We start from the raw sequence: 19,172 nt of genomic DNA on the forward strand, positions 1-19,172 counted from the left end.
ATAATTTCTGACTTATTTTACAGTAGATTTATCTACCGATCTTATGGATGAACATGTTAGATATAAAACATTCGTTAGGCAAGAACCAGACTTTTCATGTCAAGTCGTTCACGAATCGATTCAAATATGAGACAGAATTATTACTGCGGTTAAATCCCTCTGGAATAAAGTTTTTATAAATTTATTCTTTTCATGCTGATTAGAAGATAACTGCTTTTCCGAACATGCACTGGAGTAAGAGAAAGTGACAACTGATTGAGTTTAAACAACATACACACACTAGAAGGTATTGAACCAAATACCTTCTCACGGTGTTTCACGAATATTTTATTGCAGTAAACATTGTGCAAGGCAGCAATGCACCAATACTATGAAATTAATTGGTCCGTTAGAAAAATATGCTTGTGGAACCAGTAATTAAGGAAAAGCGACTGTAGCATAAATTATGCCATATGACCGTTGCAACAGGGTTGTAAACGACGTAAACTCCGTCTAACAATGACTTTGACCTGTTTGTCAGTGATGCTATGCCACTTAAACACCACTAGATGTCAGTGAAAAACAAGGATACATTCACTTTAAGCTGTCACACATGCGATTAAATGATTGTTTAAAAAGTAATTTAACCAAATATGTAGTTAGTTAAATTACATATATATATATATATATATATATATATATATATATATATATATATATATATATATATATATATATACTCATTTGAGAAAATGGTAAAACATTACGCGATTGCCACACGGTGTGTTCTCTTCTAACAAACCTCAACAAGTACGAAGATTGAACTTTTCCCACCTGCTCTCTGAGAAGTCTCCTAAGAAGTAAAACTCTGACGAGGAAACATGGTCTCTGAAGTGTTTATGTCGATCCTGGTCACATTAGTAACTTCCATTTGATCAGGATCTGCTGTGACTGTGACCTCCGTTGTCAAGCAGGAATACAGTAAAAAAAAAAATGGCTGCTCAGGTGTTGTGGTGGAGTGTGGGCCTCCTTCCAGGGGCCAACAATGTGAAGGTTAGGTTATAGACAGCAAATAAACATTTAACAAGACATAATCTAAAAGTGATGAAACCACTTTTCATTCATCATATTGTTACCTGTTTTGTGCTGCACATTACATGTCTACAAATGCCCATTGATTTTAAGCACCAGCCCAGAGATGATTATATACTGTCAGCTACTGTATGTACAAGCATGTGACTGAATATGTAATATTCTTAAGAAAGCTTTAAAGACTGCAGTGTTGTTAGCCTAACTAGTCATATTTTCCCACTTAATTTTCTTATGACTCCTTTTAAATGGTAATGGAGCCCTATGTTTTAGACATGCAAAAGATAAAGTAAATATAAGTGAAAATAAACATCTAAAATCCTGCCTGAATCAACAACTATGGTTTTCAGCAGTAATAAATAAAATAGTGCACATGATGCAGAGATTTCACATTGAATACCACAGGTTTGTGGACCAAGACAGTCAATTCTTGGTCATATTTGACCATTAGTTTGGATCAAGGGATTAACTATAAAGTTTTTAATGGAGGTCCTAAGAGTATTGATTTAAGAGGATTCTAACTCACTTACAGTGTCTAGACCATTCAGTACATTAAAAATAATGAGCCAGATCCATCATTTGTAAAATCCTCTAGGAATCAGCGACCAGAAGAGAAGATGTCCAAATGGGGGACGTCTGACACAGTGCTGTGTATGATCAGAACTTAAGCCTTCAGTAATGATTTGCACTTTACAAACTGCTTGAGGTATGACACAACTGTGTGAATATTAAAAGGCCTTTCACTTGTTGGGAAGCTTCACTGGGATAATGCAGGTGCTTTGGGGTGCTCAGCAGATAAGCATTGGCATGCCAGGTGTTAAAGCTGCCTGGGCTGACACATTAGACAGGGATTTGCTCCTGCCAGAATGTCAAGCCAATGAGGCTCATAGAAGTAGGCCTGGATCACTGTCAGGGACAGGTAAGTACGCAGATAAGGGGATTACACCATGTTTGCGCCAAGTAATCTCAAATGAATCCTGCCAGCCTCTGTTTCATCCTCACCTGGAAAAGCCCACATTTCTCCTTCCCAACCCAAGAAGCACATGAACAGAGTTCAGTTCACGAGATCATCCTTTCAACCTGGTTTAAAGAGCATTTCAGGGCAGACTGGGCTGCGGTCATGCAACAACTGTGACTGTAATAATCTCTGCTAATTCTATAAGGCATGTGATTACTTTTTGTATTAGTCATTTCCCCTTTATCACTAGCTCTGCCCAGTCAAACAATGTGTGGGTTTTTATTGACACCTGGATCATGGCATTAATGAAACCAGTTGGCGATCCCTCAATACAAGACCTAGACTTGACCTGATGAACAAATAGGAGTCTGTGAGTGCAGCTAAAGTCCTTTTGGGCTGTGGCTTTCCCCACTGGTAGGCAGAAAGATGAAAATAGAGAGTAACAGATGGCTTAGCTGTTTCTGCCATTCAGTACAGGCTGCTGGGCAGCCCACATAACACCATGCCATCCAAAAGGGGCTCAGTGGGTTGTCTAGAGTGTTTAACATGCTGAGAACTCTTTATCCCCGGAACCATCAATCACTCAAATACCAGTGAAAAAATCAATGTCACTCCAGGGTCCATGAGCTAAGTTATCTTGCGCCATCAGGAGCAGTTCATGTAAGGTTAAGTAGGACTGTTTTGGTTTGGCGAAATGTAAACTTGTTGGTTCAGTCACTAGACTGTGCAAGTGCCAGTTAGGCTGATCCAGCAAAGACCGCACCGAGTAGCTCTCTTCCTTTCACCACACACGCTTGCAGAGCACCTCTTTGACTTACTGGACAGTGACTCAATAAGGAATGGACATGAAGTGTGCTTTGTGTAAATGTGTGTGAACGCAAGCAGGTGTGTGCACGTTTGTTTACCTGCACACAAGTTTAGCTGGATGTACCCAGGCCATTGTGTAATCTGGGCTACATCACATCAGCCTGGTTATGGACATTTATTGATGCTCTGTTCCCTCTCAGAGTGGGGCCTCCTGGACAATACAGGATGAGCTAGGAAAACTGTGATTAGATTTTGTTATGAACACACTGAGGAAAACAATGATATTTTTCTTGGGCAAAGTGACAGCTCAGCTAGCGCAAGGGCACATCTGATAAGAGAAGACAAATGTCGCTCGTGGTGCCTTTTGGTTTCTCCCTCAATGTCAAGGTCAAATACATAGGTTTACATTAGACTTTTAGTTTCACTTTTAAATGTCACACAGCTATTTGTATGCTCAATATTTCTCCCTACATTTGATCATATATTGTACATATGTGTAAAATACTTTAGACTCAAGCTGCATCTTGAAACATCAACCTTTTAATTAAACCATTCTGTCGTTCTCTTTCTCTGACACACACATGCTTGCAGACTGTTCACACCAACCCACACACTGCTGCCACCCTGCTATTCCCAGCTTGTGGTTATTCCCAGAATGACTCAGAGTGGCACCATAAGCCTGTCTGTCCGTTTTATGCCAAACCTGATGTCTCCTTGTTGCACATGCCGTTGCGGAGGATCTGAGCTCTGCTTACAGTAGCCATAGCTCCGTCTCTTACACATCCCTCCCTCGTCCGTTCTGTAATTACCTATAAGTCATATTGACAGCTGGAGGCACATTTAGCTAGGTCAGGAAGCCATTCAAATCACAGTGTTCCTTACGCTTTAAATAACCTTCCTCTGTCTCCCCGTTGAGTCTTTCTTCACACCTTTATCATTCACCACTATGACAGCTTCCTGTGTCTGTTAACTGTTCCATCTGTTATCTGCATCTTTAGATTTGCCACTACAGTATATATGACAACCTGCACCTGGCGATACAAGAAATAACAAGACTGATAGATACTGACAGTATAGTTGCATAGCAAGGGAACGACGAAATTGTGAGATTGTGTAGAATGGTATGATGATTATTTACAGAATGTTAATGACATTAATAATTCTCATACTGTACCAGAAATGCATTTATGTATAAAAGCCAAGACCAACTGGTGAATGGTATTTACGAAATGGCATATGATTGCCAAAATTTCATCTGTGAAAGTCTTATGTTCCTCTGTGATGAATTAATGAGTGAAGTCTGCCTACACTACCTGCAGACAAATTACAAAACAGCTCCTAACTCGAACCCTCCTTTGGCTCGTACATGTAATATATACAGTATATTTTGCAATAATGGCATTGGGGATGACTTACTGATGATGTCCAGAAATGCTTCAGCATTGTAATGAACTAATGATGTGAGTCATGTAGTTTTATTGGACTGCATTGTCTTTAAGGTATTAGTGTAATTTTACACACTTGCTTGTACGCACAGTTAAAACAGTAAATGCCTAATGCAGCTTTAAATTAAGCAGTATATACACATAGGCTGTATATAAATATTATTTAATAAATAGGATAATAAATGGCTGGTACACAATAACACACAATGTGCCTACACAGCGTGAAAATAGAACTATATATCTTCACAGGACAAGTTATAATTACTGCCTCCTTATAGCCGCATACATTGTAGCATGCAATAAAGAGTTTGTTGATGTTTGTTGGATGCTTTTACATTTTAAACATTGGGATTGCTGGTACACTAAACAGGGTAAGTGGTTACGATAATGGCTGGATGGAAACTTGCTTGTTAAGGAGCTTGTTCTTCTGATGAATTCTAGCTGCCGCCTACAGAGGGCAGTCTAACCACACTGTGCACGCCCGCACACTGAACCATGAACCTTGAATCTGATTTGACCACTACATCATTATGGACAACTGAAATGCTGGATCATAAATTAGACTGCATAATATGTTGATAGTCAAACATTTTACAGCCTGGGCCAGCTGAGGGACACCGTATGACAAATGGTAGTGTTTGACACCAGCATGATAACAGATCATCACTATTCAAGCAACATAAAGGCGAGCTGCAAGAAGGTATAGGCGCATTGATCAAAATGTCATCACAGTCAGGCTATCTAGTAGAACAGAGTGAACTTCTATTCCACTTTAGTGAATTTAGAGAGCTCTGACTTGGCTTCTCCCAGCTCCCGACATCCCCTGGGCTAGCATGTTCTCAGACTCAGCAGCCTCATTACTCTTTAGACAAACAGGTTTGGACATATTGAACTCAGACCCAAAACAGCCCAGCTCTGCCCCACCACTTTCCCCTCTCCAAGCTGTATTTGTGATTGGGGAGTGTTTGTCTCTCTCACTCTATCTCTGGGTGTCTGTTTGCCTGACACTTGTCTGGCTTGGCCTACTTTCTCCTTGATCTCATCAGTCAATGTGAGGACCTGTGAAGGCCATCTCCTTATCTTGCTCTGTGAATCCTTGCCAGCTCTGTGCCTGTGTCAGCAGTTAGGGACTGACTCACACCCACGCAGTCTCCAGTCTTCGCTCCAGGGCCCACTGGGCAAAGGCAGCACATCTCCCCAAACAGACAGCCTCATTTGCATGCCCATAAATCACTCACAAAAGTGACACCCAGCCACACAACAAGGCATGACACACGGCCATAAAACTCAGCGCGCCAAATTGCAGTGTTATGTGATATTAGGCTGTAGGGCAAGAATGGACTATTCACATAACCTTTTGGGCGATTGAGTGGCCAATCAAGCACTTACACACATATGGCCCATATTTGAAATTAAAGCGTCATTTAGCTCCTTGCTGAACAACTGTGTTGAGAATCTGTGAACAAAAACATACGGCAGATTTAAAGGTTGCTACGTATTCAAAGAGCAATGAAAGAGTGTTGCAGCGTTGCACTTTCTAATTCTCAGCTAGATTTAAGAGCTGCAAAATGATACTTCTTATGATTAATGATTTCTGCAGCCAAGGTACAACGAGCACACCAATAATTTGTGTTATAATGACTGCTAATACATCTCTTGTAAGGACATAGCCAAATGAGACTCACTGAAATATAAATAAATGACAAGTGGTTGCCTTTGAAAATATTTTTAAACCAAGCATGTCCCTAAATTCCCTTTCCACACTAATCTGTGTTCAGTTGCATGAAATACCATTTATGCTTTATTTAGTCATTTATTTGACAGGGAAAGTGCAATAAACATCATTACATTCAGTCGCTTCAAATATAACAAATGAGGTTGAGTTCATAGTGATATAGTACCAATTTACAGTTATTGGTCCTGGGTAGTGTTTTTAGATAAATTACACAATTTAATATGAAATCTGAAATTTAAAGGTACAGGAAAAGACTGCCACAATAAAATACATTATACTGTGCATCATTCTTGTGGCACAAGCACTAAAAAGATACACTGACAATAATGATAATAGTGATAGTTTACACAATAATAAACTTTAGATAGTAAAAACATCCAGACAAAATGAACTGTGACACAGCTCTGCTTTAATTTGGTTTAAACACAGCTGCTGCTGAGGCTTCTGCTACCACCCCAATATAATGAATGTGACTGGGAAACTTGTCAGTGATGCTCAAAGGGTCAAGAAATCGAATTTGAAAAATTCAACAGCAACGTGTCTTTCTCTGGATAACTGACAGACCTCCCTGTCAACAGGTTTCACTGGGAAACACCACTGCATATCATTCCAAAGGCAATATATGGTAAAAGCTGTCCACAGTGATGTCTGTTGATTATCCAGAGTCAACATGGGATTTTCTCTGGACAGACACATGCCAGGGGCTGTTTTCAACTGCCACTTTTTTATATTGTTGTGAGCACCTCTAATGAAAGAGCAGTAGCTGCTTGGGCACTCAGGCCGGGTCATCTGTATTGTTTGTGAGGAGGTGGACCTGAAGGCGAGTTCATATTCTATGAGTAATATAGAGTTAACGCAGTACCTTCAAAAAAAATGTAAACAACATAAAGACATTTTTTGTATAAAACACGTGTGAAGTGTGTTTCTAGTGGAAAAAAAAAATCAAGATTCATGACGTCCGTATTTCTAGGATCCTGACACTATGCTTCCATAGATCTTTTCACCTGGGGCATTTTGACATTTCAGAGTTGAAAATGCATGGTGTGAATAATAAAGTTATGATTATGCCCCTTTGGTTTCTTGGCCCTTGTATTACGGATGTGTGGTCACTGTAACACTGTCATGGCTGAAGAGGGGCATCTGTAGTGATACTAGTGCTAGTTACCTGTGCGCTACAGCTGCTGTGAAAATAGAATTGTGTTTGCATTGGAACCTTACAGGTACTTTTATTTCCCAGTAACTTAACTTCAGGAACCTCCCCTGAGAACATTAGCGATTTGGATTCTCACTAGAAGAGCCAAAACAAATTATTCTGCTAGAATTAAAAGCATAACCAAAGTGGCCTTTTGCCAGTTGTAAAAAATGTTGCTGTACATGATCAGTCATCGATGTACAGAGCAGCAGAGCCAAAAAGGTGGCCAGGTGGCCAATATCTGATTGGCCACCAGAGGTGACAGCTACTGCCAAAGTGAGAAGGCTTAGGTACCTGCTGCAGTACTTTCAGCACAAAAATAACAGACCAAATCTGAGGCTGAAATAAATCATTATAAATTTACTTTAAAAAATTAACAATTTAGTACATCTAAGGTGTTTTCATAATTGTTGTTACAATATAATTTTTCTAGAAGTTGAAACCAGGTCAGGTAGAATTGATTTTTTCCACTCTGGAGCTATTTGTCATTATTTCTTTACTATTTGAAGTAAAAATGTAAATAAGTTATGTATTTGAAATGCCTGACACTGAACAAACACTTTATAAATGGACTATTAAGCTCTTAACATACAGTTTATAATTTAAAAACTTTAAAAAAAAGTTTGTTTAAAACATTTAAAATATATTTGTCACCCTATTTTAAATGTGTGCCCCCCTCAGGCCACCTAATAAAAATTGTCTATATCTGTCCCTGCACCCCAATAGTTTGTAGACCTTTGGAAACCGCAAGCGGAGAGTTTTTGGGTGTTAGACCTAACAGGGATTTTCCAAAGCAAACACGACACAGGCGACAAATTTCCTGCAATGGAAACGGTCTGTTATTAGATCATTTTGGCGAAAGTAAAACAACAACTACAAGTGTGAGATACAAAACGGGATGCGCTGGAAAATGAATCAGCTGCTGAACTTCTTCCCTAGTTTGACGAACAAACAGGCGCGTCATGTCACGAAGCAGTAAACTCGCACATCATTGGGCTTTTTCGGTAAACAAAGTGTGAACATCTTCTCGTTACTGCTTCTAACGGAACTGAAATATGTAACTGTTTGCAGCTTACTACAAATGGCCTGGGAACTTTAATGAAATTGGAACCGCACTAAAAATGCCTTGTCTGGAATGGCCTGAAACCGCCCCCAAAGCCCCCTGTCGGACCGGGACCACACCTCCGTAACCACAGCGCGGAGCTGCCACACCGCTCCCACCGAAAACATTTCGGGGACACAGACGACACAACTTGCGCCGTGCGTCCACCACTTCCCGCTGGTTGTGTCCACACACAGCGACGGCGAGCGTGTGGTGGGAGGGGAGTCATTCCTCTCTGTACCCGGTCGCGTCGGTTCTCGTTCAGTGCGCGCTTCTCTTCCTCCCTCTTCCTCCTCCTCCTCCTCCCCCCTCCTCTCTCCCTTCTTTCCTTTCGTCTCTCCCTCAGCACAACCTCCCGACTTTCAAACGCGATGACAGCCGAAGCGAACGCGTAAGCGGATCCCACAGGTGTGTTGTTGCCAACTGAGCCGTGGCTCCTGGAGACACACTCGCGCGCGCACACACACACACACACCTGGATATTACCATGTGACTCGGCACCTGGGCGTGGAGAAAGTCCCGGAGCCTTTTGTTGAGGAGTTGCCCGTGTCGTCTTTCAGCAGGGATTGACAAATCGGTCAAACAAGCAGCCGGTTGCTTTTCTGCGGAATAGTGCCTTTGTGAAAGCCCTCACAGGACGCGTGAGGAGAGTAAAATGTGAACTTTGCTTTGGGACTTATTTTGTTTTGAAATAATTTAATCAAGGGGGTGTTCTTCAGTGTCTGGACTCTACGCGTTTTTGCAACTACCCTCTTCGCTCCTTTTCCTTTAAGGTGAGTTCCGGGGAAGCTGGTGTATCCCATTCCGGACGGGTTGGGATTGTTTTTGCCTCAGCGTTTAACTGCGGTTTCAGTTTAAAACCCAGATAAATATGAGCAGCAAGTTTTGATAGGCTATAAATTACACGCCCCGTCGATGGGCTTGACAGCGTAAACCCTTAACGGATCGCCGTTACTTCCCGTGAAATAACGCGACTGCTCGTTTCATTTATGCTTTCTTTATTGTGCCATGCTGAAGTATTGGATTCCGTGGATAAGTCCTTGACATACGCTGCCAACAAACGGATGCGATGAACAGCCAAGGCATCATCAGAACCATGCAATGTTTTCTAAAGACTTGCATTTGTAAGCATTCAAAGAAACATGTATATCCACAGCAGGTATTTTAAACAGAGGTTATTAAATGTATCTTGGAAACGCTCAGTTGTAGTCATTGGCTGCTTGGTTGCAAACTTGTTCAACTCAACAGCTGCGTGTTTGGAGAAGAAAAGAAAAAAAATAAAAAAAAAAAAAATAGCTTGTGTAGACACGCTCTTGCCTAAACCATTTTATCTCTGGAACATTGCAGGCATAGCATCTGTTCAGTCGCCTCACAAGAAGTCGTCTGTCCCCTTACACAAGCAATTTCAGTGAGAAATGAACATGTGAACTGTGTTCCTCACCTCTGGACAGTAGGCTGTATATCAGCAGCTGAGAGGACAGAAGCACTAGTGAGCATTGCTTCCTGTTTGTATTACTTCCCCCCCCCATCTTGTCTGTCTTGTGAAGAACAAGGAGACAGAAGATCTATTCATGTCCTTGTTGAATCTCCTGTCCAGTTCCGTCAGTCTGTAGCTCTCAGTCCCTGGTGCGGCCCTCAACAGAACACTGTACTGCCTTTTTTGTCTGTCTAAACTGTCCTTTCATTCCCAGTCCCTACCATCTTCGGCCCCCTTGTGCACAGACGTACTGTACATAGGATGCTCCATCTCCTGGGGATAATTCCCATTTAATAACATTATACAAACAGTGCCATAGTGGGATTGGATTAGTGCAGGCAGGGGGCACGTGGAGGCAGGAAAGGAGACTGCTGGTGGCAGGAGAGGTGGCTGGATGGGGTGTTAGAGTAGGGGTTCATGCCACAGTCTCCTCACTGAGAGGGGATGGTTTTCCGATAGATGCCATCTGCTCACATGGTCACAAACACCCGCAGATGCAAGGAATGCAAAACCATGCTGCTTCCTTGTCTGGTCCCTCTTTTCCCCCATCTCTCTCGTTGCCCCACAATGCTTCATTCAGGGTTTATCTCTTCCACTCGGAATAAATAGAGACACCTTATCTGTGCAGAGGAGAGTGCGATAGAGAGTGTGATAAATGTTTTCTCCTGCTCTTCGTAAGGGTGAAGAGACAAGCACACCGCACTTCTTCATCATAGATGCTCTTTTCAGGGCAAGTGAATAGGAGGCATTTCTCATTCAGGTCATGTTAGTGTTTGAGAAAGCTGCAAAACAGTCCCAAAAAGCTAAATGCAAGCTTACACCCTGTAATACAAGCGACACAGTGAAATAACAAACAGAATAACATTTTCCTTGCTTTTTTCCCCCCTTTCTTTCTTAGTTGTACTCTGTTAGCTCTGGCAATGAAACTCTGTGGTGAGATGCACTGTCAATATTTTTGGATACAGTAAAATAGCCTCTGACCGACTGAGAAAAAGAGGGAGTGAATCACTGAGCACTCACCGAATAAGCTCCTACATGTTTTGGGTAAGCAAAAGTTTATCCTGTCCTTTTGTTTTTGGGTTTTTTTTTTTTGTTGTTGTTGGTTTTTTTTTTTTTTTTTTTTTTTAGAACAACATGGTTTTCTCAGATAGTTTAAACCAAGTTGTCTCCTGGAAGCACGCTCCACATTTCAGTGAGTGTTGCAATATTTTTGAGGTCAAAAAAATGTGAACCCATCCCCAGTCTCTTTTGTTTTCTGTTGCACTGGATTACTGACTTCTGTTATTCTCATTTTGAAAATAACACTCTAATCCTTGTAAGCAACAAGCAATCCCATGCCTGTTGTCTGTAGCCTGCAAACAGGCAAAAAGCACATGAATAGTATGTATGCCACTGGTTCATCACAAGTAGCTCATTTAAAATGACAAGTTAAGCTTCTTTAAAGTAGGATGCGATCTAAATTATTATCATATTGCTTTATCTGTTTGACCTATTTTTGGCTTGAAAAGCTGATTTCTTTTTTGTTACAGTTAGTCTTTACAATTCCACTCTTCCGAATGGACTTTGTTAACATATGGGTCATAAAATAGGCGAGCTGCACATGAGAAAAACCCATTTGCATTACCTTGTTCCTGTTGCTTATCTAAAGTACACATAGTGAAGGCTTTAGGTCAGCGTGGGCAGATGGGTGAAGGGTGTGTCTGCTTGGCATTAAATAGCTGAAGAATCTGGGGAATAGAGATTTCCTTCAGATTGGAGATAAACGCGTCTTTTCATGTCTGAGGATTATCCTATGATGAAGGGACATCATGCTGGGGTGGATTTCTGATTTTATCTCTGCTGGGTTTTACAATTGCCACCCTTGGCCTCGGACTTCGTGGCCTCGTCTTACATTCATATACTCAACAGTTTTCTCTTTTGCTTCTATGTTGTTAGTAGTTCACACACTAAATCCTCACCAGCCTTCCACTTTACACTTTTCCCATTTTACTAATTCAGAAATAACAAAGCAGATGTATGACAGACCTCTGAGGTGGGATCATGCCTACTGTCACACTACATCCCCAGCAGCAGACTATGTGAGGGGCTTTGTGGCGGGAGGCGGTACTGTAGCTTGACATATTTGCATTTGCACCCACCAACTCAGACAGCGGACATGGGAGGGGAGTTTGGGTTTCTTTTAAGCCGTTTTAAATACTAACTTGAACAATATTTCTTTACCAATGGTTCATAGTCGCTAAAAATGTTCATGTTTTCATGTGCAAAACAGGTACAGCCCTTGTTCTGTGCAAAAATTGCTCTTCAAAATGTATCTATCAAGATACATTTGATACCTTAGGACTCCCTAGATTAAGGCTCCTAAGATAAATCAAATCAGAATCTAGTTCAGTTTTAGCATATTTAATACAAATTTTACTGTTTTTGTTCCCCTGTGAAGGACGGTGCCAGCTTTTTATTATTGTTAGCATTTCATAAACAAAGTAAAAACATAGTTGTGTTGCACTCTGAATATTGTATAGTAAAGTCCACAGGTATGCAACAGAATACACAGATGAAAGTGTAGACAAGCTTAACCGTAACCAGTATCCCACTATCTCGTGGTAACATAATATGCCTGGCATACATTTGTTTCTACAAAACTAGGGGAAAAACAACAGAGCCCATACTTCTTTCATGTTACCCCTCATCAGCTGTGAGTTGGTGACGTTCGGGGCTTCTGATTTTTTTCTCACAGAAACATCATCAGATATAGGCTCTGCATACTGTACAAGGAGCTCTTTTTGTAAACAGTGTATTTATGGCCCATTTCGACTGCTGTTACCCACCATGTTTGTCCATGATCTCAGCGGGGAACCTGTGGGACAGTTTCAGTCAATGCATGTTCTTTCAAAACAGTGTAAATAAACACAAACCCATACGACAATAATAACTTCACACTGTGTGGATGACCGAAGCAAAGAAACACTGCATTAAATCACGCTCACAGAAATATAATTCAGACACAGGCTGGAGTCGAGTTTTATCAAATTATTTGTGTCTGTCAAACTGCGAAAAGACTCCAGTTATTGAATCTGTAAAGTACCAGTTCACTTTGTGTCAACTCTGCTCACATCTTTTGAAGGAAAGAGACGGGCTTACAACAGCAAACCGATGCACAACTTTTATATTCCTAAGTCTTAGCAGGCAGGGACTATCGGGGGACTTACAAGAGTAAAAGTTGTCCTAAATACACTGTTACTTTGAAAGATAGCAACTCGACTCAGCTCAATGGGAGTGTTAAAGTTTCATATGCGTCTCAATTGGACATTTCTGCACAGAAGAAGCACTGCACACAGTGACCCTCATTTCTTACCGTGTACTTTTATTCTGCTTGAAAACGTTCACGGGGATTGTGAAAAGAAGACCCACTGTCATATTTAATAACAACTTTCAATTTCCTATTAAGACCAGCTTGAAAATCCTGAACTACTCCTTTAAATTCTCTGAACTCCAGGATGGTCCCTCAGCATGCTCAAGTTCAGCTCAGCATTGTCTACGTTTTACCTCCGAATCAACCTTGACACATCCTAAATCCACGATGTCTTTCGCCCTGCTTCCACGACCGACTGCATTGTCCACTCAACACATCATGGATTACTTTCTTGTCCGTGCCGCTGCTAACTCATGCTGTTTTTTCTTTCCCACTTCTCCCCACACAGCTCTTCCTCACGTCTACCTTTTAACCATTGCTTAGAGCATAAGTAAGAGGAACATGATGAATATTGTGAACGTGCTTACGCTCCTTAAAGATCTAAATGATTCACATGGGTATGGAGCTGTGTTAATTGCTCAGTTGAGAGGTTGTGGGCAGGATGTTCTCCAAAAGAACTGAGACATCCTAATGTAACAAAGGCAAAGAGGGAGACCGATGATTTGATGTAAGGTTTTGAGATGTAGGCGGCTATTTAAAAAAAAAAAAGATAACCCAGAGGAAAATATGATCTCGATTGCTGTTGAAAAAGCATTTTGGGAACAACAGTGATGTTGGCTGTCAGCAGCCTTGAGGTTGTATAACTGAGGACTGAACGCCGGTGACGGATACACAATACAGACATCTGGCTCAGTTTGCTTCCCCTCAACCACTTCCCTATGGCAGCTGAACTGACAGACTGACATAGACACATAGTATTGCAGAGGCTTTTGATGCTACCTGCTCACTGGAGGCATGTCAGCCAGCGTACATTCTCAAGCCACTGGCAATAGTTCACACCCATTGAGGCATTTTACCCTGACACCAAAGACTGGGTATCTGAGAACCTATCAGTGATGATGAGAGGGAGCGGGTCACCTTGCATCCTATCCTGGGAAATCTTAGTTGGATTCTTTCTTATCAAGGCTTGTATTGGCAGTAGAAAAGAGAGCGGGAAGCTAATTTATTTTTCGCTTTGGTAATTGAGTCTGGCACATATTGCTGTCTATCAAATGCTATCTATTTAAACACTTCAGAAGGAAGTTGGTCGTGCCTGCTTCAATCGCCGTAATGTAACAGGCAATGTTTAGCCCAGCTCCTTTACTTTCTGATGAAGGGACAACTCGCAGATCACTCAGTTTTTAGCGTATCAAAGATGAGTCAATGCCTCATTTCTGTGCAAATTGAGGGTGCCTTTGCAGGGTTTGGCAGCTTGCTGATAGATCTTACTCAGGGAGATTTAGGTTTTAAATGGACATAGTCTTACAGTAGCTGAGCAATAATGGAAACTCTAGAGCCACTTATTCTACCTGTAATGCGTTTTCACTGTACTTTTTGTTCTTCACTGAGAGTTGCTGCACGTTGAGTGCCATTTAATCCTAACTAAGGCAGCAGAGAGGGTGCAATTCATTTTTATCCATGTGAGTCATTTCACAGTTAATCCTCAAACTGCCCAATTTACTCCCACCAAGATCATTTTTAATTATCACCTCTGTTTTACAGCTAATATGACGTCCAGCTGGTTTATGTTAATATGATAGTCGCTGTTGAATATTGGCCCTCTTCTTTTTTGCATGCGCATTGGGTGATTAATTATGAAGCACTGAGTGTGAGTCTCAGCCAGGGCTGGTGGGTGACAGATGCTTGAAGGGTCAGTGCACTGGCAGCAGCTGGAGAAGAAGGTCACACCAACCTGAGAGAGTAAAGATGGGGAGGATAATGTGGCGAAATGGGTAAGACTTAGAGGAGTGGCCCCTGCAGCTGTAACTTCATAAAAGAGATTAAATGTATCACATTTTAACAGGTGTGCTCAAAAGTACGTTACTTGATCGGTCTCTGAGCAACCTTAATATAAATTAATGTCATGTTTAAAACACCCCTGTGCAAAATCATTAAAATGTTTCATCAAATCATCACAAATTTATTATGTTAGAAATATTGGACCATTTAAATGCCGACACGAAGGGTATTTGATCGTATGTATAGTTAAAAACAAACAAATAAGACTGTGGACCTCAAAGTACATTCTCAGTGCAACAAAAATTTGTACAACTGCAACCACAGCAACAAAAGTCAGTTTACATCAACAAAAGTGATTGCGCTTGTGATTTCCAGTATGGAGTAATTGCACAAACAAGTTTATGAACATCACGAATTTCAAAATGTTTGCCTGGGTATTGTCTAATGCAGCAGCGCTCCACGTCATGGATTTTCCGAAAATGGGCCTTTTAATATCTATTGTTTAATGTTTTGTGTCTATTTTTGGGGATTTATGCCAATTTATGCACAGTTTTTGTATCTACTTTTAAAAATTTAGTATCACCTTTGGATGGTTTTAGGTAATTTTTTCTTGTGGTTGTATCTTTTAACTGTCTTTCAGACACGAAATGTAAACAGTACGTTCAGAGACTCTGGCCCCTTAGTAATCCATCCATGCTTCACATGGCATGGAACTGTCTGAACAAGTAAGATATTAGATTATGAGGCTTCATCAATATGAGGCTTCAAGAGCATCAGTTCACTGCTGAGCTTAAATGGAAACAGGCACTGCAGTGGTTAGGAGGTACAGGAAGAGTCATACTAACAGTGATAGAAGGAATAGAGGCTGTCCTCAAAAAATGACACCACCATTCACTATTTGCACAACCTTGCATTGAATAACAGGTTTGGGATTATCTGTGAAAACTGTTGTTTCAGTGGCCGATCAGACGCTGTGAAGGACACTCTCTGAATCGACCTCTACAGACGGTGTCCAGAAAGAAAACTCACAAAACTGCAAAGAACTGCAAGATTACAGTTTGCCAGAGAACATGAAAAGAAGCCTGATAATTATTGGCAGCACATTTTTTGGTCAGATGAAACCAAAATAAATGAGTTTGGATCAGAGGGGGTCCAGCATGTTTGCCATGGACCTGGCCAGGACTGCTACAGTGACTACACAGTGCTGAATGTGAAACATGGGGGTGGGTGAGTGTAAAAGGTGTGAGGGGAGATGACATTTATAGATCCACAAATATTTTTCCACACGTGTGCAAGATTTTTATCCTTCATGCCTGGGAGGATTTTGTGTGTGTGTGTTTGTCTGCGTTTGTTGCAGTTGGACCTTTTGGTTATATTTTAATCAACAATTTTTTCTTTTTTTTGAAAATATTGCTGAAAGCAGTTTATTAATACATCTCTACATTAACTGTTTCTAGATAACTTGCCATGTATGTGTGTGTTATTTATATATATATATATATATATATATATATATATATATATATATATATATATATATATATATATATATATATATATATATATATATAAAATCATTTTTCAGTGGTTTAGAATTTTGAAATATACTAAATCTTAACAAGTTTGTTTTAATTTGCCACTCATTGTAGTTGTTGGAACATGTTAATTTAAACTATTAATGTGTGTTGAAAACTTTTTTTAATATTAACCTCAGAATAGCGTTTGAATGACATTTTGAAAGAGTCAGCTTTAAATCTGTAGGCTCAATGTGCTCTAAAATAGCAATAGCAACATTAGATCTTGAGGAAACATATGCTGTCCCTATTACTGCTGGCATCTGCTGAAACCTGCTGACAGCTGGAAGTGGACATGGGGGTGGCAGCATTGCTGGAGGTTGGGTGTTTGTCTCTTGGTTGTCTCTCTCAATCAAAACTTGAAATCTGGCAAGCATTCGAGGTGGAAAGAGGAGATGTTCATCCTACCTTGCAGCCCTCTTTAAGCACTCAATTGCTGTTGGCCATTATGGCTTTAAAAATAAATTTAATGATGAAAGGAAATTGGGAGAGTCCACATGTAACTGACATTCAAAAGCACATTACACAAACACAGGCAGTTTATGTGTAATTACCCCTTCCACAGAACTCAGAGATAAATTCATCTTTTCTATCAAGCACAGAAAATACAGTATGTAGGTTGTCTGACTTTATTACAGTTCACAATGAAATGGCATTATGAAAATGAAAGAATTTCTTTGTCAGTATCATGTCCTTGTCTCTGTTAAATGAGGTGGGTATCGTGGCCTTTCGGCAGCCTATGATCCAAGAGGGACCTATTAAAATCTGTTCATACAGCAATTGTTAAAGTTACTGAGGATCTAGTTAAATGCCACTGGCTGTGTTGCTTCTCAACCGTAAACTGACAGGCCATTTTACTGTGCCACTAGTCCCAGCAGTAGTAATGCCAAAAATACTGTCTTAACCTTAGAGACTGACATTTTGTAGTGACCATCAGTGGCTACATTTTGTGTTTGAGGTGGGATTTTCTAAGGTGACAGATTTTTATTTATTTATTTTTTTTATAATACCCACGGGGAAATTAACCACCCAGTGCAGGAGTAGAATAACTCGGCTGGGATAATATAAGTACAAAGACAAATAAAATCAGCAATATACTCCCCCACCAAAATAGGCAAATATGTCATAAAACTATAAAAAAATAATGCGGTCTGGAGGTGAGCTTTGTCACATTTACTGTGCACCTTAGTAAAAAGCTGGCACATATTGGACAATGGTTTAAGTCAGGCCTTTACTTGGCTCTGACGTTGCTGAGGTGGGGGTGGGGAATAGTGGGGGTCTACAGACAGACCTGAAGAAATGTACACCTCTGTAGCTTGGTGGTGATCTACAAAAATATTAGCTACGCCTGGTCAGGCAACCATTGTCTTTGTTCTTTCGCAGGGTAGAAGTACCTGCTCTCCACGTGTTTATAACTTCTTGTTTATGTTAAATAATCCCATCTCTGAGCAGACTTTTTAGCTCCACTTGTCAGCAGAACATAGTTTCTCTTTATCCGTTCTCTTGTGCTCCCTAACTTTCTTTTTTCAGCTTTTTTTTTTCTTTCTTTCTTTTCTTACTCAGTGTGTCTGTAGTCTACGTGGATATTAATCCTGGTGCTTCAAACCTGCCTGGGGCTCAGAGCTGTCTCCTAAAATTCAGATCTGTGGAGGTGTCTTCATAGCTCAATGTCTTGGGTGTCTGTGTTTGCCCCACAGCCTCACTCTCCTATTCACGCTGGCACAGTGACATGCATTATTCCTCACTGACTCATCTGGACGACCTCAGAGCTGCCCAGTTTTGGTTTCCCTTCTCGACAATTTCTGGGACAAAACAGAAGTTGTTAGATATTTTATGCCGGTGTCTGCAAATCACATGGATGTGGCATCTGCATTTTTTCGCCCTCTTTCTTCTCTTGCCCAAACTGTTTATAGTTGGTCAGCCACGTGATAGTCATGCAGATAATGTGTGCTGTTTTTAGTCCTGTGACACACTGTCTTGTCAATGTTCCCCTTTTCACAGATGTGTGTTTATTGCTCCACACCAGGTTTTTCTCCCTTAACTAAAAGAAATGACAGGCTTAGGAAAAATGACATCACAGTCGCAGCTACATGCTCCTGTAAGAATGCCTAAATATTTACAAGGCCTCATAACACATGCTAGCTTACCACTCAGCCATCAATTTGTCCAGGCTGTAAGTTTTTAAACTCGGCTCAGTGGTCGGTTCCTTTATCTGTAGTTACGTCTATTCTACGTCTTGTCTGAGCTGATCCCACGTCATTGATCCCTCCATAGAGCTGGGCTCTTTAATTACAGTCATTACCTGGAGTAGATGTGTTTCCAGGTTTAAAGAACCTTATTACCAGGCCTTGTCTTTTCCCTCACCTTGCACAGAACAACCTAATGCTGCTCACTAGTGCGCATTCTGAAAACAAGCTGCAGTTACAATGTTTACAGAAAACATGCTGCCAAATTGGATCCCCAAATCACACAAGTCTCACCAGGAGACAGTTCCCCCTTCTACTCTCATCCTCTCTCAACTGGATTTGGATGAGACGTGTTCAGCTTTTCAATAACAGATTGAAGCAAAGTGGGGTGTATGAGGCCATGTCAGCGTGCCGTCACTTGTTTACTGGTTTACCGGTCC

At 40.8% G+C, this 19,172-nt stretch overlaps 1 protein-coding gene across 4 annotated transcripts in view; it reads left to right on the forward strand.

Moving 5' to 3' along the window:
- The first annotated feature begins 8,409 nt into the window (after window positions 1-8,409).
- Window positions 8,410-19,172, forward strand: part of plxnb2b (plexin b2b) — a 119,550-nt gene continuing 108,787 nt past the window's right edge. For 2 of the 4 annotated variants that reach the window (XM_067500734.1, XM_067500735.1), the window contains exon 1: window positions 8,410-9,080. The gene's annotated coding sequence lies outside the window, so the exon portion shown is untranslated. Of the gene's footprint in view, window positions 9,081-10,682; window positions 10,829-19,172 lie in introns of all 4 variants that reach the window. The other 2 variants (XM_067500733.1, XM_067500732.1) reach the window with 2 other exon arrangements.

The sequence above is a fragment of the Channa argus genome, chromosome 4 (genome assembly GCF_033026475.1).
Source record: "Channa argus isolate prfri chromosome 4, Channa argus male v1.0, whole genome shotgun sequence".
NCBI lineage: Eukaryota > Metazoa > Chordata > Actinopteri > Anabantiformes > Channidae > Channa > Channa argus.